This window comes from Gopherus flavomarginatus, chromosome 6 (genome assembly GCF_025201925.1).
Source record: "Gopherus flavomarginatus isolate rGopFla2 chromosome 6, rGopFla2.mat.asm, whole genome shotgun sequence".
In the NCBI taxonomy this organism is placed as follows: domain Eukaryota; kingdom Metazoa; phylum Chordata; order Testudines; family Testudinidae; genus Gopherus; species Gopherus flavomarginatus.
This window is the reverse complement of record NC_066622.1, coordinates 137,484,945-137,506,827: the sequence shown is the minus strand read 5'-3', so window position 1 is coordinate 137,506,827 and position 21,883 is coordinate 137,484,945.

The following is a 21,883-nucleotide window of genomic DNA, read 5'->3' as shown; positions in this document are numbered from 1 at the left end:
GAACAGAACAGGGAATCATCAAGTGATCCAGCCCCTGTCACCCATTCCCAGCTTCTTGCAAACAGAGACTAGAGACACCATCCCTGCCTATCCTGACTAATAGCCATTGATGAACCTGGTGGCACCTTAAAGACTAACAGATTTATTTGGGCATAAGATTTCACGGGTAAAAAAACACTTCTTCAGATGCATCTAAAGAAGTGGGTTTTTATCTACGAAAGCTTATGCCCATATAAATCCACAAAAGCTTATGCCCATATACATCTGTTACCCTTTGGGGCCACCGGACTCCTTGTTGTTTTTGTGGATACAGACGAACACAGGTACCCCCTGATACTTGACATTGATGGACCTGTCCTCCGGAAACTTATCTAGTTCTTTTTTTGAACCTCTGACAGAATATGGCTCAGCCAAAGTTTCTCCAATCGGCTTTAGTGATAACATGTATTTTGTGATAGCCCCTAAAGGCCATACCCAGGTGGGGACCATTATGGTAGGTGCTAGACATATAATCTATGTCAGGGGTCGGCAACCTTTCAGAAGTGGTGTGCTGAGTCTTCATTTATTCATTCTAATTTAAGGTTTTGTGTGCCAGTGATACATTTTAACATTTTTATAAGGTCTCTTTTTATGTCTATAATATATAACTAAACTATTGTTGTATGTAAAGTAAATAAGGTTTTTAAAATGTTTAAGAAGCTTCATTTAAAATTAAATTAAAAAGCAGAGGCTCCTGGACCGGTGGCCAGGACCCGGGCAGCGTGAGTGCTGCTGAAAATCAGCTCGCGTGCTGCCTTCGGCACAGGTGCCATAGGTTGCCTACCCCTGATCTATGTCTGTCTCTGCCCCCAATGAACTTACAATCTGAAAGACAAGAGGTAACAGCTAGGCAAGACAAACAGATGAACCAGAGAGAGGTAGGGGAACAGGGCACCATAGCAGCTGCCTGGGTGTAGAAGAATTTGTCACAAACCACCTGTTGCTGCATGTACATTTCACCTCCCCCCGCCCAAAATGTCCTATTGTTGCTACCACCAGTTCAGCTTCACTGGTGGTAGCAATGATGGGTGCTCTCATGTAGACAGGATTCCAAAATCTTCTGGTGTTTTATCCACCATGTTGTCTAACCTTGCTCAGAACAGATCTAGGTGACACAGAGGTAAAAAAGCTGATTATGCTACACTCCCATTGATGGAACTGAAGCACCAGTAGAAGTGATGGGAAATGACTAGGGTTGAGTGTTGCTGTGGCAAGGCCTATCATGGAGAATACGTTGTTTCCTGGCCAGTTTTGGGGACACCTGGCCAGGAATTGCTTTGTTTTGCTGTCTGAAGTCAACACCAGTGCAAATGTATCGAGTTTTTCTAAGTGCTGTAACCATCAGTGCCAGGCACTCAAAGAGCCGTGTAATTTCTCCTATAACCCCATATCTCACCCTGAAGTTTCACCAGACAGTAATAATTTTATTTTCGCCAATGCATGGGTCCATCTTTCTTCCAGCCCCACCATCATCATGGCAGAACAAGTAGTTGGTCTATGGACCACCAGTTGTGTGCACTTCGCACTGGTAATTGGCACCTTGGTATGAAACTAAACTTACCCTTGCATTGCCCTCCTGGCCTGTCGCAGACTAAGGCAGCTGTGTTAAACCAAGAAGGGTAATTCTGATTCTAGGAGCCTGATTCAGAGACCACACGTGGCTCAGCTCCAAGCTGACAGCCGACATCAGCGTCTGCCATGACTGGATTCCCCTCAAGAATCATTTGTGCAGGTAACTGACCCAAGACAGAAGGACCCATGTTCATGTCATGTGCTCTAACTTCTCTTTCTCCTCTCACCTGATCCATGGCAGAAAAATGGCCCATCTTTCTGCATTGGATTCCCCAGGCTTATTGTCCCCTGGCTTATGTCTGGGCGGGTTCTTGGGGGGAAGAGATAGGACAGGGGACAGAGCCTCGGGGGTCCGGTTACCAGCAATTAGAAAGGTGATAACCCTAGACTGGCTTGGTTACATTGTAGGACCCGACCCCCCGTACAGCATGATCTGCCCACGCTTTGTCCAAAACACAGTTTACTCTTATCTTGTCCCTTGTTATCTTGTCCTTTGTAAATGGTTCCTAAGGTGTTCCCCTTTGTCTTAGCTAGTTCAGACATTCGCTTTCCAGCCTGCTGATGTATTTACCTCCCTAATCCTGTCTCCCAAGAAATGAGACCTCCTCATGTCCAATCACTCATGTCAAGCCAGGCCTACACAGAGAAGTTCAGTGACTTGTCCAATGACACAAAGTAAGATAGCAGCAAAGCTGAGGAAAGGATCCAGGAATCCTGGCTCTTCGGCCACACTCAGCTCCTCAAACTGGGGCAAGAACTCAGGAATCCTAGTTTCTAAACCAGAATTTTGCACAATAATTGAAGTGGGGTCCCAACATAAGAATGGGACAATGCCTAACTATTGCTAATGACTGCAGAATGTTTACCACAGTACATGTTGTTTTGAAGTCTAGGTGATAGGTTTTCATTAGGGTTTTTATTTGGGGTCCCACTTAAGTTTTGTTGGGAGTATCAGCGCCTGCAGCAGACTGTGTTTGAGCAGGTGTGATTCCTCCCAGTAGAGGGCGGCAGCGATACACAAAGGCCTGGCAACACATTCCCATTGTGACCCATGGCATGACAGCTGCATTGTTGCACTGCCACCTACTGGAGAGGTGAATAATAAGCCCGTGAGACAAAATTTGGGGAAATCCAGCTGTGATAGGAATTAGTTACTACGCAGTGGTGATCCCACCAGGCTGGGATTGAGGTGCACTGAGGGAGAGTGGTGTGTTTGGCTTGTGTAACCCGCTGATCAGTGTGGTTACCGAACCCCCTCTGTGCCTGATCTGCAGAGGATATGTCTGTTACAGCCCCCCAATCCCCCGCACCGCCAGAGAGGCTTGTCTTTTTAGCTCTAACACTTTATGATCTGAGTCCTGGAGATCCCTGTTTCAGCTCCTAGTATGTTGGACCAGATGACACCTGTGACCACTTGTCCTGCAGCTGCCCACGCCATATCTGTTCAATGCAGAAATACTGTCTCCAGGGCTGTCACCCTTCTGCGGCGAGAGGGAGACTCTTTTGCACACCTGACTCCAGTCCACCAGGTTGCAGCTAGGGTGGTCAGATAGCAAGTGTGAAAAATTGGATTAGGGGATGCCGGGGAGAAGAAGCATCTACGCAGGGTCGGCTCCAGACACCAGCCCAGCAAGCAGCTGCTTGGGGCGGCCAAGGGGAAGGGGCGGCATATCCAGGTCTTCGGCAGTGGGTCCCTCAGTCCCTCTCGGAATGAAAGACCAGCCGCCGAATTGCCACTGAAGACTGAAGCGGCAGCGGTAGAGCTGCAGATCGCAATTGCAGCTTTTTTTTTTTTGCTGCTTGGGGCGGCAAAAACCCTGGAGCTGGCCCTGCACCTATGTAGGGCAAAGCCCCAGATATCGGAACTCTCCCTGTAAAATCGGGACATCGGGTCACCCTAGCTTTCAGCCCCTCTCCCAGATCCTCCTGCTGCGGTTCTGGCTGCACTTTTCCCCTCATCTCATCCTTTATGCACTCCCTGCCCATAGCCCCATAGGGTCATGGGACCTCCTCACCCCCCACCTCCAGGGCTGGCTAAAGTGGACGTCCACCAAGCCAGGAACCGGAAACGCAATGGGGTGGTGCTCTGTGCCTGTAGAGGCCTCTTTAGCTCCACACTAGTCCCATGTCTGTGTCTGGGGTTCCTCCTCAGACTCCTTGTCAGAGCAGTGCCCCCCCCCCCCCCCCGGCTTGGTGTTCCCTCCTTTGGTCCATTTTTGGAGCACAGACTGTCATTTGCTGGGCTCCATGGCCCTTTCCTCTGTTCAGAAGGCTGGGTCTCCCCCTCCCTACATTCAAAGGGAGCCGCATCTCTTCCTGTCGGTGTTTAAGTTAGGTAGTACTCCAGATTTACCTGTGGAGTATGTCACGGCACCATCATCACTGATGGCAAAGGTGTCTGGTAGGGACACACAACCCATCTCTCTCTCTCTTTACATCCTCAGTTTTGCCAGCTCTCACCATTTTTAATGCCTCTCTTGAAGCTCCACTTCCTGGAATCAGGAGAGTGCCTGAAAATCTCAGCTTTCATTTTTTTCCAAGTCAGCTTTCAGCCCTCCTCATTGCTCAGAGAAAATCTTACAAGTGTGAAGCGAGTGCAACCTCAGGGCTCTCAAACAAGCTTTACAAATCTCATGAGTTTTGGGGCCTGACGTATGATTTTTGCAGGCTTGAGGCAGGCAATACTGCGCATCTCCTACCTGATCTTACAGCTTAATGTCTGCATCTGCTGTCTTGAAACTTCGCCAGCCTTGGGCTGCAAAACCACCCTGGGATGTCTCCACCGCAGCTGGACACTTGCCTCCCAGCCCGGGGACAGGGCCGGCTTTAGGCCAATTCCACCAATTCCCCCAAATTGGGCCTCGCGCCTAAGAGGGCCCCGCACCCAGTGAGAATCTTTACTCACCTGGTGGCGCTCTGGGTCTTTGGCGGCACTTTGGCAGTGGATCCTTCGCTTGCTCTGGGTCTTCGGCAGCAGGTCCTTCAGTGCCACCAAACACACCTGGAGTGAGTGAAGGACTCGCTGCTGAAGTGCTGCCAAAGACTCAGAGCACCGCCCGGTGAGTACAAGCCCCATGTGGTTTTTTACATTTTTTTTTCAATAGTCATCCCTGCCAAGGCCCCGTCAAAACTGTTCGAATTGGGCCCCGCACTTCCTAAAGCCGTCCCTGCCTGGGGAGAAAGCCATGCAGTAGCACTGCTCGAGCTAGCGCACTGCAAATAGCAGTGTGGACGTCGTAGCCTGCCTGGTGGCTTGGGCTAGCCAGCAAGTGCAAGCCCACTGGACCAGTCTGTCCATGGGTGGCTAGTCAGAGATGCTGCCTGTACTGCAATGGCCACACTGCTATTTTTAGTGCACTCGCTGAAGCCAAAAACTACTGCGTCTGTTGACCATGATCTGAGCTGCATTGTAGATATACCCTATAGGAGCCCGACCACGCTACGATCATAAACCATCTTAGCTCCAGTGGCATGTGATTGCAGCTGATTTAGCTGTGATCCCTGCACGCACAGCGCCCTTGTGGAAGCGCCAAGCAGAGACATCCAGGAAAGAGCCAGTGAGCACATGAAAAGGTCTTTAATCCTCTGCTGCAAGGTAGAATACGCACGGGTGAGAACCACGGCAAGGTTACAAGGGTTGTGATAGTGGATGGGCAAGACTTCCAAGCCCCCTGCCATCTTTTATTCTATCAGGCGCTGTCTCCACATCATCTCTAGGTGTCAGGTTCAAATCAATACAGCTGCAAACACTTGATGATAGGCCAGGCCCCTCCAGAAGGCGGCACTGGTAACATATACACCCTCAACAGTGTCAGGGACACATCTTCTGGAGGGTCCTCATCCTTCCAGTGTTTGCCAGTCCTGCGGTGTCTGCAAGCCTTCTTCGCCCACTGCTCAGGGTGTGTTATAGGGCCCCACCCCACATGCCCAATCCACAGAGGAGGTGAATCAGTTGCAGCCTCCGACTGGAGACCACAACTTTTTAGTTCCAGCTGTAGAAACTCATGCTCCTTGTTCTGGAGGTCACTCGTGTGTTGGCCAAGACGGTGGCCATCACACCTGCTGGAGCAGATGATCTTGAGCTTTGTTCCCCAAATTCAAAATTAGCCCAGAGCCACTGGGTCTGTATCTCTCTGAATCAGTCTTTGGCCCTCCTCAGCCCTACGGATGTGGGAGATGAATCCCTTGCTCAGGAAAGAGAAAATGGAGATGCAGTGAATGAATTTCATCTGCATTGCAGGGCAGGAGGAAAACCGATCAATTTCTGTGACACCCCCACCCCACCCCCATCCTAGAGCCGGGTAGGATTAGCCGCTGCCAGTGCAAACACACAAAAAGATCAATGGACAGCCCATAATAAACCCTGAATGTATTTCCAGCCATAAAATGCTTTACATTCCTTCAGAGAGGCTGTTGAAATCCCTGATTTACAGCTGGCACTAATTTTCCATCGTAGGTAGTAAAAAGCCCAGCCGGATTGATCAGATATATTTCTGGACTGGGGTTCATTCCCTAGCCCCACCTCTCAAACCGGATCTGGATGCTCACGCTCCATTTCTGCTGCTCTTTCCTTTTAACTGGATATACACATTCGCCTCCTGGGCTGCCAGATAAGTGGGGTGACGATTTCAGGAAGTGTTTGTGGCGTAAATCTTTGGGTGTGGGGGGGTGTCCCTCTGTCAAAGAAGTCATCTGGGGAGAGGAGGTATGTGAGGGACAAAGTCATGCCTGTTAGCGAGGTATTTGTTCTTCCGCCAACCCCTTCAGCCCCACTGCCGAGCAGGGTTGTGGTAGCATCGCTCAAGTGGGGATCGGGTTACGGTAGTAAAGTTTGGCAGGTCAGGTTCCTATATGGGGTCATTGATCAATGCCAGTGCTTGGCGGTAGCTTGCCATCCATCTCTTTCCCCTCCTTCCCTCTCCTGGGTCAGATGAAATGGAGACCAGCAGGAAGGGAAGTGTGGAGGACACATAGTGAGTGGGGGTGGAAGAAGGTTAAAAATACACGGACCAGTGCACGCCATCTTTTAAATGTCTTAAAATAAGGCCTGCAGGTGGATGTGGGTCAAGTGGTGACTAATTAAATATGTGCTAAAACTAGGGGAGAGTGGAATGGGGTTTTCTACTGGGTCACTTATTCTAAGGACGTCCCAAGTCACCTTGTTGAACTGTAAGATCTGTCCAGATTCTTGTCCCTCTAAGGACCTAGGCTAGGTGGGAATTGCCACTTTTTGTTCAGCGAGATCGGTGCTGGTGAAACTCGCCGTTGGAGAAATCACAGAATGTAGAACTGGAGGGCACCTCTACAAGTCATCTATTCCAGCCCTTTGTGCTGAGGCAGGACTACGTATATATACACCTCACGTCCCAAATTTCTCTACAACCCTACCAATAGCATAGCAAGCATCTCCTCACACGCTGGCCCCACCAATGTGCTTCTGACCCAGCCTGGCAGCCTCCAGGGCCCATTTGATCTAGTGCACCTGGGCTGAGTCTACCACCAACACAGCCTGTGAGCACTGATCGTAGGGATGAGTGGTGTCTACCTGTCCACCAGGAAACGAGTGGAGATGCCACAATTCACTTCAGCTAAACCGCTTCTCAACCCTCAGATAAAGACTTTTCATCCCTACCAACTTGGGTCAGCCATGATAATAATCAATGATAATAATCCAATTTTGTTCTTCCATCCAAGGACCTCAAAGCATTACAGAAATACTTATTAAATCTCACAGCACCCATAGCAATTCAGTAAAGAGAATTTAAGCACATTGCCCTCCACCCTCAGAATGCAGCCACCTCTGAAGTGGAACATGGCAGCTGTTTAATAGTATGCAATGGTATTATCACTATCTAGGCCAGGAAATGAAAGCAAATACCATATTAATTATTTTTTTTAATTGTCCCACTTCAAACCCTGCAAAAAGGAAACAACTTCAAAATTGTTCACAATTTTTTCACCCATTTTTCAGCCAGCTCCAGCTGACATTAAAAATAACATCACTGGCATTTGGGTTAGCATGGAAATGAACTGAGCAGTTCACATTTCAGACCTACTCTTTCAGCCTCTCCGCAAACTCAGGCAGACGCTGCTGCATTGGTTGCACTCAGGGCACATTTCCAAGATTTTCTTCTTAAACAGCTAGAGACTTACTATTTCAAATGAAAGCTGAGTACCTGGAGAATAATTATGAAGGGCCTGTCTGAGCCCCTCCCCATCTCCCACAGATTGGGAAACACTTCTGTTGCCCTTTACCAATTCTATGAGCTATCCAGGCCCCATGGCAGGCAGGAGCGGTGCCAGGGTTTCTGGCGACCTAGGCAGAATTCAGGGGGCAGCATTTTGTGCGCTCCGCACTGAGCACGCGGGAGCTTCCAGTTCCGCTCCCATCGCACCGCCAAAGAAAGACCTTCCGCCGAAGTGCTGCAGGCGACAGCGGCAGTCATTGAGCTGCTCAATTGCCTGCCACTGTTTTCCGCGGCACGTCAGCAGAAGGTCCTTCTTCGGCAGTGCAACGGGAATGGAACCAGAAGCTCCCGCGCGCCTCGTGAGGAGCGCACAAAATGCCACCCCCCGAATCCTGGCACCCTAGGTGATCGCCTAGGGTCGCCTAAAGGAAGTGCCAGCTCTGATGGCAGGTCGGGTTTGGTGGTTATGGCAAGAAAGAAAGAGCATCTCATGTTGCTTGAGTGACCCCTTCTGGCTGACTAAGGGATATTATAAATGGGATCCAGAGGTTACCATGCTGGAAGGACTGGCTGAAGATAATGTAGAGAGAGAGAGAAGAGAAAGGAAATATGACACGTTCCTAGAAGATCCCCTTCTTCCAGAAGAAAAAAGACATTACCTCCAGTATGATTCAATATGTAGGCAGCTTAAAAAAATTGCTTGGGATCTCATCTGAAGCTTCCACCATGCAGCAAACTCCCCGTGGGAGCATGCAAAATCTAGCACGCAGTATTATGTATGCTGGGCAGCTGCGCCACTCACCTGTCTCATTTCTAATCTGGAGGGACCATGCTCTCTTCATCTCCTCTCAGTTATGGCCCATGGTCCAATCAGTAGCTGGGTCTACCAACCTGTGTCCTGTGAGTGACAGCTTTTGTAGAATGGACACTTGTTTAACCTGGACTCAGACTAATTCAAGCCAAATGGTCCACCAAACAGCCAGCAGAGGGTGTGGGTTTTTGCTCACTACTGCTGAGTCACAAGTGAAAGGCTCTGTATTGACATTTTGATTAAAACCCAAGAAAGATATATAATTACCACAGCCTGCATTACATGGATTAAAAACTGGCTAACTGAAAGATCTCAAAATGTAACTGCAAATGGGGAATCATCATCAAGTGGGTCGGTTTCTAGTGGGGGCCTGGAGGGATCGGTTCTTGGCCTTACACGAGTTAACATCTTTATCAGTGACCTGGGAGCAAACAAACAATCTTCACTGATAAAGTCTGTAATGCAACAAAAATCGGGGGAGTGGTAAATGTGAAAAGGACAGGTTGCTGATTCAGAGAGACATGGATCGCTGGGTAAACTGGGTGCAAGCAAACAATGTGTTTTAATACAGCTACATGTAAATGTGTCCGTCTGGGAACAAAGAATGTCAGCCTAACTTGGGGGGGGGATGGTATCCTGAGAAGTGGTGACTCACAAGGATTCGGGGGTCATGGTGGAGAATCAGCTGAACATGAGCTTCCAGTGTGGTGCTGTGGCCAAAAGGGCTAATGGGATCCTGGGATGCATAAACAGGGGAATCTCGCGCAGGAGCATAGAGGTTATTTTATCTCTGTGTTTGGCCCTGGCGCAACCGCTGCTGGGATCCTGTGTCCAGTTCTGGTGCCCACAATTCAAGGAGGATGTTGATAAATTGGAGGGGTCAGAGAAGAGCCACGGGAATGACGAAAGGTTTGGAAAACCTGACTGATAGCGCCAGACACAAGGAGCTCGATCTATTCAGCTTAACAAAGACAAGGTGAAGGGTGACTTGATCCCTGTCTGTAAGTTACTTGCCTGGGAAACAGATATTTCATAACGGGCTCTTCAGTCCAGCAGAGGAAAGTCTAACACGATCCAATGGCTGGAAGTTGAAGCTAGACAAATTCAGACTGGAAATAAGAGGTAAATTTTTAACAGTGAGATTAACTAACCACTGGAACAATTTGCGCAGGGTCGTGGTGGATTCTCCATTGCTGGCAATTTTGAACTCAGGATGGGATGTGTTTTTAAAAGCTCTGCTCTAGGAATGATTTGAGGGCAGGTCTCTAGCCTGGGCTAGACAGGAGGTCAGACTAGAGCATCACAATGGTCCCGTCTGGCCTTAGAATCTATGAATCTCATTACAAGCCCCTTAAACCGTCCAAGCCCAGACCTGCAGACCTTAGCAAGGGGGTAGATGAGCCAGGCTCAAGCTGAGCATCATTACACGTTTGCTTGCAGGCATAAGCAGTACGGCATGCAAAGGGCCTTTGGTGTACTGTGGGCTCCAGGGGACCTTAGCCGCAGCGAAAGGAGGGGACAGCCTTGGGTTAGGGGCGGCACGTCCTCGCTCCTGCAGCCCAGTCACACACACCCTGCATGGAGAAGAAGAATGAAGCGCAGCTCAGGCCCTGAGCCAGTTTCTCAGCGAGGAAGAGGCTGCTGCTGTGCATGTCAGGGATGATTTGATCAGCGAGAGAGATCCGAGAGCCTCCAGCGCTGACATTAGGGGACAGGTAGAGGAGAGTGCGAAAAAGCTAATGAGGGACAGTGAAACCTCAGCACCTGGCAGGGAGCTGGGAGCCAGCAAAGGGGAAGCAGCCAAAAGCTCAGAGGTTTGGCTTCAGATCACAGCCCCTTCAACTCCCCGCTGAGATGACTGTAAAAGGCTCCGAACAGGACTTGCCTTGTAATTGACCCAGAAGCGACAGCAAGGACAGAATGCAGCTTCCCATCTGGGATGAGGGTGAGCGAGAGATAGATACGTGTCTCGTGTTCTGCGCTAGTTGAAGGTAAAACCAATCAGATGGATTCCAGGTCTCGGTAGTAATTCTCTGTCTGTCTGTGTCTGTCTGTCTCTCTCTCTCTCTCACACACACACACACACACACTCTTAACACGAAGGCAGCGTTGTCTAGAGGATAAGGCACTGAGCTAAGAGCAGCCCTAGGTTTTATTCCTTGGGGGATTTCCTTCCTCTCTCTGTCTCTTTCCAGCATCAGCTCTCTAGGGCAGAAGGCACCTCATGGTCCGCATGGACAGCACCCTAGAACATAGTGAAGTTGGTTCATTTGGCTTTGCTTTCATGAAAATGGTCCAATCCCATGCAAAAAATACAGCTGAGATTATGTGAGTTGGGGCGGGGGCAGGGTGATAAGTGGGAATCCTGATGTTTTCCAGTTTAAAAGTCAGTATTTTTCCTTCGTGTGTGAAGCTCAATGTTCCAGGTGGGAAAATGGGAAATTTCTCGCAACCTGACATGAAAAGCTTCTCTTTCTAGGGTTCAGTGGAAATACAAGTGAAAGCACATGGGTGGGACAAACAAACTGCCGTCACCCCTCTCAGCCAGGAATCTGGGGCCCATCTCCCTGCTGCTGTGATATGTGTCTTCAATTCCTGCAGAGCTGGGTCTTTACAGCCCCACAGCACAGCTCCACCTGGCACCAGGCCCGGTGCCCACTACAGCGGGGGAAGAATGCCCCTGGTGAATCACCTGCAAGATGCTGGGTTTCCTTGACCGTTCCCCATCCACATTCTAAGCCGGGCCAAGTCTATTTGGCTTGTAAGATGAGCTTTCCTAGTGCTTCTAGCAGGGGTCATAGCTACATAAGTGAAGGCAGAGAGGAAACAGGAGCTGTCCTCAGGGACTACCCAAGAATCACCTGTGAGGTTGGAGCTGCTCACTATGGGAGAGGCATGTCCACAGAAGCACAGAGAAGGGCAGGGGCCAGTATGACCCAGGGAGAAAGGGGAGGAGAGAACCCAGTGGCTGGGCGGCACCTCCAGGGATACTGAAGAGAAGGAAGCCAGTTCACAGGCCATCACAGATCAGTGGAGGTAATGAGATGGGGAACAAAGGCAAGAGCAGCATTCACCTCTTCCTGAGAGGACACAATACTCATCAAACCCCATTAATTACTCTACTGAGGATCCTTTCCCACATGCTGATACCAGTCAGCTCGTGTTCTTGGGGAACCAGGGCGCAGTATCCAGCCTGTCTGACCCATGAAGGACACTCCCCCCCACCCCCAGCCTCTGCTAGAACCAAAGCCGATCAGAGAAAAGACTTACAAAATGCAATGAAAAGGTTGTAGGAGACACACCTAAACCCCTCCGGACAAGGGTGACAGGATTAAGGCAACTCCCCAGCCTCATCTGCATCCCCATTAGTATACAGAATGGAGAACAGAGAACCACACTGAACTCTGAGACCAGAAAAGCAGGGAAGCACTGCATCATGGGGGATCTCTGCTCCAGATGCTAATGAGCCCACGTCTGCATATATCCAGCTCAGTAGTTATCAGACCAATTCTAGTAATGAATCCTTGATTGGTATCCAAAATACTGAAGCTGCCTAATTGCATTGTGAGCTCCTTTGAAGGACCACCATCCATAGCCAGGAATGATCAGCTCTCATTGTCTAGCTTGAACAAAACCCTTGAGTCACCAGTTTACCCATAAACAAATCTAGTGTTCTCCCTTGAACCATGGTTGTTTTCCCTACAAAAACCCCTACCTATGTTCAAGTCAGTGCTCTGATGCCCCATCCAAACTTGGCATCAGTTCCACTGGGATTTCATCTTCTCCTGGCTGATCGTGCTGGGGGCTCTGCCTGTCTCCAGCACTCTGGACCCTGAGCTACCACCATCACCTGGGAACCCAGACCAGTTCAAGCCTCATGGAGTGCTGAGACCCCAGCTCTTTTATGGAGAAATACCTATCTCAGCTGGAAGGGACCTTGAAAGGTCATTGAGTCCAGTCCCCTGCCTTCACAGCAGGACCAAGCACCATCCCTGACAGGCTTTTGCCCCAGATCCCTAAATGGCCCTGTACCTATTGGGTTTCCAGGCTAAATGGCCCTGTAATGGGGTGGTTACCCATTCCGGCCCTGAGGGGTTTAAAAAGCAGCCTAGAAGGGCTTGAAAGCTGCAGCTCTAAAAGTTGGACTGATTGGGGAAGTGGCTGCAGCTGGGCCACACCCTAATCAGGCCACAGCTGGTCTGTCTAAAAAGGCCACAGAAGGCAGGAGCAAGCAGTCTTCCTCTGCCTGTAGAGGGAGATGGGCTTGGCTTCAGGAAGCTGGACACAGGGTACCTGAGTGAAGTAGGGCTGGGGAAAGGCAGAGGAGCTCCAGCCTGGAAAGCTCCAGGCTGTGCTCTAGCAGAAGGCCAAGGGGTACTGGGGGTTGTAGAGGGTAGCCCAGGGGTAGGCCAAGGCAGCAGGTCCAGACTCTCCTTGCCAATGATGAGTGGCTGACGCTGCAGTCTGCCCCAGGGCACGGGGGCTAGACGATGACTGGCAGTAGCCTGATATGGAGGTGAGGTGGGAATAGTGGGTGGGGTTCCCCAGGGAGAGGAGACCCTAAGACTGAGGGATTACTGCCAAGGGGCAGCACCCTGGGTAAAAGGGCACCAGGTCCAGGGAGGGCCAGAGGACAGGCAGATCACAGGCCTGCGGAGGGCGCTCTGGAGCTGAAATGAGCTAATTCCCAGAATACACCAGCAGGAGGTGCCACAGGGGTGAGTCAGCTGGGGTCTACAGGCCCCCTCAAGGATTGAACTCACAACCCTGGGTTTAGCAGGCCAATGCTCAAATCACTGAGCAATCTCTCTCCTATAACTTTTTAACCTGACTTGTTTGATCAGGTGTTGTTTTCTATATCTGACTTTTTGTAAACCTTTAATAATGTAACTGTTATATTGGTTTAGGCCTTAGTGCCTGCCGGAGCATTTAGTGTGCCTGCCTAGTGCCCAGCAGGGGAGAGAAGCCATGGACCCACACCTGACAGGGACAGAGAATTCAGGCTGTGAGCACGGTGTTCTCTGTTCCCAGCAGGCGCGGGGCCTGCCTAGTGCCCAGCAGGGGACACAAGCCGCGGCCTCGTGCCTGACGGGGCCGAGAACTCCGGGGCCACAGGCTGCAGGCGCTGGTGTTCTTGGTTCCTGGCAGGTGCAGGGCCGCGGCTTAAGCCGGAGAGAAGCTGCCGTCCCGTGCCTGCTGGCGACAGAGAACTTCAGGGCTGCAGATGCTGGTGTTCTCCGTCCTTGCAACTTCTCTCTGGATTCATATTATGTCAAATACAAAAAACCTTTAATATAACGTACAAATACAAAATAAGCCTTGAAAAATTGTTGGCGCCCGCCACACTCTTCTGAAAACATGAACATGCTACTGGCCACGAAAAGGTTGGGGATCACTGGTTTAGGCTCTCCTTGTTTGGTTATCACTATTGGTCAATAAATAACGTTTATGGTTAAGCTGGTTGTTTCTCTTTCTGAACTTTATTCTTTTCTGTTTTTTAGCTTCCCCATTTACTCTGCAGCAGCGCTCCTCTTGCCTAAGCTAAAGATCCCTGCAGCACCCAAACATACTGTGGGGTTTGCTCATCAAGTGGGTTACGACCGGAACCATTGTAAGGTGAAAGTGCAGATAGGGACATGCTGAAGCTATGACATACGAGGGTGGCAGCTCGGAAGTGCTGCTCGACCCAGCCTGCTCAGGCTTCCTCTATTCCAGTGTGGTACCTGTGGCATATAAGGGTGGCAGCTTGGAAATCCTGCTTGACCCAGTCCACTGGGTACAGGGAAGTATAAGGGGTCAGCTTGAGTGTTGCTTGAACTGGTCCACTCAGGAGAGCTCAATTGGGAGGGGACTTGCAGAAGTGGGAAGTAGAGCTCCATATGAAAACACATGTGACGCAAGCAGTACATTGATAGACTTACAGGACCTCCCACCCCCCAGAAGAGTAACCCTAATAAATGACCATACCCCAAAGTAATGGGAAACTCTGGTAACAATGCGCTACTGCCAGGATATTGTTCAATGGAGAATAGAAGGGTGACAGCGAATGGGGGAGGATTTAGGGGCCAGGCAATAGAGGGGAGGCAAGGCTGGGGGACAGCTAATGGGAGGGGAGGTGGGGTTGGCGGTGGGTACCAGGAGGAGAGGTGGGGCTGGGTGACAGCCAATGGGTGGGGTTGGTGGTGGGTACCAGGAGGAGGGGTGGGGCTAGGGGATCACCAATGGGAGGGGAGGTGGGGTTGGCAGTAGGTACCAGGAGAAAAGGCGGGGCTGGGTGACAGCCAATGTGTCCATTGTCTCATCCATCTATTAAGAGGTGGTTTGTGGTATTAAACATTTGACACTGCCCCACCTCTTCCTGCACTGAGGAGGTTGTCCCCTCTTCATCTGGAGTGAGATTGGATGATCAGTACGCTGAAGCCTGGAACACCAAACCCATCCCTGTCTGAGCTGCACCCCAGAGAAACCACAGCAGGGTGTTTCATCTCTGTATTTTAAAATAAGGTCATCTACATCTACTTTTGAGGTCCTTACTCATTTCTGACTCACACCCTGCTCCAGAGAAGGCTCCAGGGAGGAGGTGCATCTTTGAAATAACGTCAGAACTCGGTCCCTGACTGTGTGTGCCCACTGTGCCCTCCTTAAGCTGCCATTAAAGGACTAAAAACAAAAGCCAAGGGAGTCTTTGCTGCTTGAGTCTGTGTCCAGGAAACACGTGCCACCACGGGCTGCTTAACCTCAGACACCTTCCAGACAAGCCTGTCTTCCAGCCAGCCAGGCTGCCAAGCCAACAGACTGATCCCTTTTCAACCTTTTCTCTTAAAAATGTCTTTTAAAAGTGGATTTAGTGCTGGCAAAAGGGGCCAGATTGACAGCGCTGGAGAGTGATGGCTTTTATTTATCTGCAGAGCAGAGACAGCATGGGCAGCAGGAAAAGCAAGTTACCTCCCCTCCACGCGCACACACACACGCACACGGTCCCCACCGTAATGCCATATTCTTCATGCACACCTGGAGGAAGGATGGGCTGGTGGCTAAGGTGCTAGATTAGCCCTTAGGAAGCCCCAGCTCTGCGACAGACTCACTGGGTGACCTTGAACAAGCCACCTAACAGCTCTGTGCCTCAGTTTCCCTTCTGTGAATTATAGTAAATAATTATTCCTTTGTCCCATCTTGTCTATTCCAATTGTAAGCTCTTGAGGATTTTCTCTCGCAAGGATTACGTACAGCTCCAAGCACAATGGAGCCCTGATCTGGGTATGTTCGCACTATTACACAAACTGTCTTTTTGCTCTGTGTGTGTACTGCATCTGGCACAACGGGGTCCTGAATCCGAGACTGGGGCTATCACAGTACAAATAGCTACCACTGCGTCTACTACAACTAATTGCAGTAGGGAGTCCATAGAACTAACGTGCCACAGCTCACTGAATAATTGTGCTCTGTCTTGACACTCCCAAGAAGGAGCCAGTTGTGAGTTTGTGTGTGTGTTTGAAACACTCATTAGGAATCAAGCTGAGAACTGCCAGCTCATTGCATGCAGGGTCATCAAACAGATGCCTACAAACTGATTCCCCCACCCCACCCTTGCCTGACCTAGCGTCAAAGCAATTTTGCAGCGAAGATACCAGGGCAGGAGTCAGTTAAAATGCCAGGAGGCTGTGCTTCCCCCATCCGCTACAAACACTGCAAATCCAATCCCTTCCAGCCTCCCTAGACCCTTGGCATTATAGCAGCTCCTAAAGGATCTTGAGTATAATTCGCACACCCCAGGCAGAGAGCAGCCCAGTCTGTTCCCCCTTTAAATCCTGCTTCAGCCCTCCACTCTTGTGAAAGGGTGAACAGGTCTTGTGAAAACATAAGTGATGCATGGAATATGCACAGAACTTTGCACAGAGGTTCCACTTCACCCTTAGCAGACAGCTGGCAATAGGGTGACCAGATAGCAAGTGTGAAAAATCAGGACACTTTTTTTGGTGGGTGGGGCCTTGTTGCATTTTAAGATAAAGCCCCTATTATCGGGACGGTCCCAATAATATCGGGGCCTCTGGTCACCCTAGGTGGCAGGCTCCATGACGCTCTGCCTACGCTACTTCCCTTTCTCAGCCAGCATCCCAGTCATCTTCAGAGCTTTTTACCATCCACTTGCCTTGATTTCCTCCTGGAATGGTTCCTTTTCTGTTCAGATTCCAGGGGCAGGATTGAGTTGTGCGGCTCGGAGCAGGTTAACCTCTTTTAGCCCCTGATTAATAAAAAAACCTGACCAGAAAACCCCCAGAGGACTGCAGAATGGTATTACATACAGACTGCTAGCTCTATTGTGTGTGTGTGTGTGTGTGTATTCCATACAGACTGCTAGCTCTACCGTGTGTGTGTGTGTGTGTGTGTGTGTGTGTGTGTGTGTGTGTTACATACAGACTGCCTAACTCTATCCCGTGTGTGTGTTCCATACAGACTGCTAGCTCTATTGTGTGTGTGTGTGTGTATTCCATACAGACTGCTAGCTCCACCGTGTGTGTGTGTGTTCCATACAGACTGCTAGCTCTACCGTGTGTGTGTGTGTATTCCATACAGACTGCTAGCTCTACCGTGTGTATGTATGTGTGTTCCATACAGCCTGCTAGCTCTACCGTCTGTGTGTGTGTATTCCATACAGACTGCTAGCTCTACCGTGTGTGTGTGTGTGTGTGTGTGTGTGTTACATACAGACTGCCTAACTCTATCCCATGTGTGTGTTCCATACAGACTGCTAGCTCTATTGCGTGTGTGTGTGTGTATTCCATACAGACTGCTAGCTCCACCGTGTGTGTGTGTGTGTTCCATACAGACTGCTAGCTCTACCGTGTGTGTGTGTGTATTCCATACAGACTGCCAGCTCTACCGTGTGTGTGTGTGTGTATTCCATACAGACTGCTAGCTCTACCGTGTGTGTGTGTGTGTATTCCATACAGATTGCCAGCTCTACCGTGTGTGTGTGTGTGTGTTCCATACAGACTGCTAGCTCGACCGTGTGTGTGTGTGTGTATTCCGTACAGACTGTTAGCTCTACCGTGTGTGTGTGTGTGTGTGTTCCATACAGACTGCTAGCTCCACCGTGTGTGTGTGTGTGTGTTCCATACAGACTGCTAGCTCTACCGTGTGTGTGTGTTCCATACAGACTGCTAGCTCTACCATGTGTGTGTGTGTGTGTGTGTGTTCCATACAGACTACTAGCTCTACCATGTGTGTGTGTGTGTGTGTTCCATACAGACTGCTAGCTCTGCCGTGTGTGTGTGTATGTGTATTACATACAGACTGCTAGCTCTGCCGTGTGTGTGTGTATGTGTATTACATACAGACTGCTAGCTCTACCCTGTGTGTGTATGTGTATTACATACAGACTGCCTAGCTCTACCCTGTGTGTGTGTGTATGTGTATTACATATAGACTGCCTAGCTCTACTGTGTGTGTGTGTTACATACAAACTGCTAGCTCTACCGTGTGTGTGTGTGTATGTGTATTACATACAGACTGCCTAGCTCTACAGTGAGTGTGTGTGTGTGTGTGTTACATGCAGACTGCTAGCTCTACCCCATGTGTTTGTGTGTTACAAACAGACTGCTAGCTCTACCGTGTGTGTGTATGTTACATTCAGACTGCCTAGCTCTACTCCGTGTGTGTGTGCATGTGTGTGTTACATACAGACTGATAGCTCTACTCCCTGTGTGTGTGTGTTACATACAGACTGCCTAGCTCTACCCCGTATGTGTGTGTTACACACAGACTGTTAGCTCTAACCCCTGTGTGTGTGTATGTATTACATACAGACCGCCTAGCTCTACCCGTGTGTGTGTGTGTGTGTGTGTGTGTCACAGCCTCCTAGCACCTAGTCTGCGTCTCATTGCCTGTATTTATACTGAAACCCTTCCAGAATAAAACATCCATGTAAAATCCAATTTCCTCTGAATCTCTCTCAGAGACGAGGCCCTGAGATTGAGTAGATAACCTCTGCAGTAATTGTCTGAACCACTCCTGTTTGCTGGGAAGGTGAGATCCATTTTTCAATTATCTATCTGCTGTGACAGCAGCAAGCGACCGAGCTAAGAAGAAGGGGAGCGAGAGCGGCAAGCCAGCCAACAAGAGCCTTCTGTGTCAATCCTGGCAAACGGGAGGTAGGATAGATGCGGTCACAGCTCCTGCCATCAATATCCTCTAATATAAATGTCAGTGGTGCCATTTTACCCACAGTCATTTCCCACACTGCTGATTACATTATCGTATAATAGAGGGGCGCCAGTCGCACGGCTTTCTCTCCTAACCCTCCTTGCGGTAATGTGTCAATAGCCTGCCTCCATGAAACAAGTCAATTTTCTGCAGGCTTGGCAGCGGAATAAATCTGCCGAATATCTGGAGAGCTGGAGATATTTATACACACCGCGTCCTCTCTCCCTCCCTGGGTGCGCAAGCGGAGATGTGTGTCCTCAGCAGAATTGAATGATTTTCAGCCCAGACTCAATAAGAAGAGAATTTAGAGCAGTCCCACAGCTTGGCTCCCAGTAACAGCCGTACACGTTTATATTCTCGAGCTTAACAGGAAAGAGAGAATTATGTTTGGATTTATATGACAAGGGCAGCTCTGCCAAAACACTGGCGAGGGGGAGGTAGTGTATATGTGCAGGAGGGGGGACCACCAACACCATCAAAAGGGTTTGATCTCGACACCCTGGTGCCCCGGGGAGGGGCAGCTGAACAGCCCCCCAGCTGCGCCCTGGGGGTGTCTTCAGGGCGGCCACATTTTAGTGGCTTGTCTGTTAATGTTGCTTCATTTTTTCAAATGTACAAACACGACTCTGGACACAGGGCTGGTCTAGGGCTCCTCAGCGTATGGCAGAGCAATATTCTGCCTGTAAGGGGTGAGTGGCTCAGCCTAATCTCACCAGCATGTTCCCCAGACACACAGGGAAAAGCAAATGGAAAAGGAGCAGAAGAGGAAAGGCTGGCATCTAATGGGCATGGTGCAACTGAAGATCTCGCAAGGGGACAGGATGAGCTGCATGGGAAGTGATGAAATGAAATCTGTATTCTCACTAGGAACCAGTGGATCCTTCCAGTTCATGGACCGAATGGGGCAGAGATCCTCCCAGCTCCATGGATGAGATCCCAAGGGGACTGAGATACTCCTAGTGCATTGAGCCTGATCCCAGTGGAAGCCAAGATCATCCCAGCTCCATGGGCCAGATCCCAGGAGGAGTGAACAACCTCACGGTGCTCCAGGCCAGATCCTAGTGGGAGCTGAGATCCTCCTGGATCCCTGGGCAGGATCCCAGGGGGAGCCAAGATCCTCCTGGATCCCTGGGCGGGATCCCAGGGGGAGCAGAGACCCTCCTGGCTCTCCAGGCAAAGCTTTTGAGAACTTCGTTTCTCGAATAACCCATAGGAAGTGAGGATTCTAAAATATGATCTGCCTTGTGTCAGGGCTGAGAAGCCCTCACAGGAGATCTGGGCCCCATTGTATCCAGTGCCCCGTAGACCCAGTGGGAGACAGTCCCTGCCCTGAACAGCCCACAGTCTGAATAGAGAGGCAGACACCGGGTGGGAGCGGAAACAGAGGCACATGGTGGGAAAGGACTTGTGCAAGGTCATACAGAAGAGCCTAGATCCCCTGACTCCCAGTCCAGTGGCCCATTTCCTAGATCACGCTGCCTCACCCAGAAAGCCTTAGACCTCAGTCGTAAATAGCATCAATAGTGCACGACCCTGGTGGGTCGCTTGCCCTGTGGAGATAACAGAGCATGTGTCCTGGCACCCCATCCCTGTTGGCTCTTATTCTTTCCAATGCAGGTGGCAGACGTGCCTTTGGCTCATATCTGAAGCACCTAGTCTTGGATCCACAAGAAGATCTGGAGCCAAGACCCCAGAATAGGTACCCAAGTCCAGATTGAGCTTTACTGTGATCCACAAACCCCCGCTCCATTGCCACGTAAACCTTCAAGCACCTACATTTATGCAGCACCTAAATTTCCCCTAGTTACCTACGTTTCTGCCTCAGGCAGGTGCTGGGACCCTATCTCAGGCCTAAACTCCTGTGTGATCCTCACACCAGGCGAAGATAGGTGTTCCCGTGCTTGATCTGGTACGCATGCTCTGAGCACGCCTAACTCCGCACAAAAGGAGGTGGGTGGGATCTGGACCCTAGAGCGACCATGGACTGTGGGACACAGGCATGAAGGACTGTGTTTCCAAACAGCTGGAATAAAGTAACCAAACCTAGCTTATGGCAGCAAGGCTGTGGGTTTGTGTGTGGGTGAACGGATTACGTGGCTATGTGTGTATGTGTCATATGTACGGGGGGGAAGGGTGTGCGCGTGGACTGTGTGTACGCCCAGATCGATAGCTGCATGACATGCAAACTGATCTAACCAAGAAAAGAAAGGAGACATTGACCTTCTGTTTTCCAATTATACCCAGGTCAAAAGTCAATGCCCTTTCCCCCCTCGCTCTGCTGTATCTTGACACGCAAAACCCAGAGAAAAAGGGAATGTGATAAAGATGAAAGGAATGTGGCCAAGTCACATGTAAAAACAATCACCCTTCAGTTAAGTGTGATTGATTTCACAAATCAGAGCTGCATTCAGCTTCCACAGATAAATGTTAGGGAAGCCCAGATGCTGGGGAAAGCTGACTTTGTGTTTGTTCTGGAACATTGCAAAAAAAAAACAAAAACAAAAAAAAAAAGGAAGAAGAGAAAAGTACAAGTACTCGTGCATTTTAGCCTAGCAGAAGAAGATTGCCGAGTTAAGCCAACAACATTTCACCCAGTGTGGCACTAAAAAAGAAAAATGCAGTGAGAAGAGTGACATGGTGAAAGGAAGGAAAGACATTTTCCGTGCACTAAAATGATCTATAATAATAGCGTGTGGTGGAGCAGCAACAAGAAAGCACAATCATGACTGGAGCCTTCCCATGCTAACAGATGCACGGGCAGAGATAGTGCCTGTCTTGGAGAGCTTGTGATCTAACCATATGGAACAGAGACGTTGTGGAGAAAGGAGAGATTATTGTCTCTATTTTACATGTGGGAAACTGAGGCACAGAGAGATCAAGTGACTTGCCCAAGGTGACCCAAGGAGTCTGTTCCAGAGACAAGGATTGAACCCAGAGCTCCTGAGTTCTTGTCCAGTGCCTTAATCACAAGATTGTCAACAGTTTTCTTAGGTTTACATAGGGAATGAGCTAGATGGTAGGGCCAGCACAAAGAACGCCCCTAGCTCATCAGAGGTGACAAAAGAACAAC